This window comes from Agrilus planipennis, unplaced genomic scaffold (assembly GCF_000699045.2).
Source record: "Agrilus planipennis isolate EAB-ADULT unplaced genomic scaffold, Apla_2.0 scaffold160, whole genome shotgun sequence".
NCBI lineage: Eukaryota > Metazoa > Arthropoda > Insecta > Coleoptera > Buprestidae > Agrilus > Agrilus planipennis.
The window spans coordinates 321,287-322,539 of record NW_020440798.1 but is presented as its reverse complement, the minus strand read 5'-3'; positions in this window follow the sequence as shown (position 1 = coordinate 322,539).

Genomic DNA, 1,253 nt, shown 5'->3' with positions numbered 1-1,253 from the left:
GACGCCACCAAGTTCAGTTGCGTCATAGAAGCCTTGGAGCCACGATACGCCTTAGAAGTTAGAGACATCATAGTCAACAAGCCTGAAAGGGACGCATACGAGATACTAAAAGCAGAGTTGGTCAAAAGGCTCAGCACGTCCCAGGAGCAGAAAACCAGACGCCTACTAGAGATGGAAGAGTTAGGGGACCGAAAGCCGTCGCAATTTCTCCGTCATCTAAAAGGACTTGCAGGCAGCACCGTTCCCGAGTCCATGCTGCGGACGCTGTGGTTCGCTCGCATACCAACAAGCATGCAAGCTATTTTAGCCGCACATCGCGACCTATCATTAGAAAAGTTGGCTGACTTAGCTGACTCTATTATGGACCTAACGGACAATTGCCCACGAGTAGCAGAAACCATGTTGTCCCCTGGTGATCAATTAGCAGCACAACTACAGCAGCTAACTCTTACGCTACAGAGAGAGATCGCATCAATTAAACAAGAAGTGTCCGAATTGCGATACCAGCATAAACAAAGGTCAAGATCGCGTTCCAGTTCACGTCCTCGTTTCCGAAACCGCAGTGCATCCAGTGGTAGTTGTTGGTACCATAGGAAATTTGGGTCCAACGCCCGAAAATGCACCCAACCCTGTTCTTTCCAGACGACAGATTCGGGAAACGCTACGGGGAGTCGTTGATGTCGGCGGACGACCTAGGCCCCTCAGTATCTCGCCGCATCTTCGTGACCGACGTCCAAACCAAAACACAGTTCCTGATAGATACCGGAGCTGATTTGTGTGTATATCCCCGTTCGCTCGTAAAGGGACCGTGTCAAAAGTCAACATATCAACTTTGCGCAGCCAATGGAACAACAATAGCGACTTTCGGTACAATCACCTTAACTCTCAACCTCGGTCTACGTCGTGATTTTTCGTGGAGATTTGTAGTTGCTGACGTCTCAAAGCCCATAATAGGTGTCGATTTTCTTTCATATTACAATCTTCTGGTAGATGTAAGAAATCGAAAACTCCAGGATGCGACGACGCAAATCACTGCTAGAGGGACAGCCGCGAACGGAAGTCTTCCGTGTATCAAGACTATTTCCGGTTCTACAATTTTTCATGAACTGCTATCCAAGTTCCCGGAAATAACGCGACCAGATGGAGTGGTGAAGAGCACGAGACATCACACCAAGCATCATATCGAAACTACGCCAGGGCCACCCGTTGCTCATAAACCACGACGGCTAGCCCCAGACAAGCTAAAAATTGCC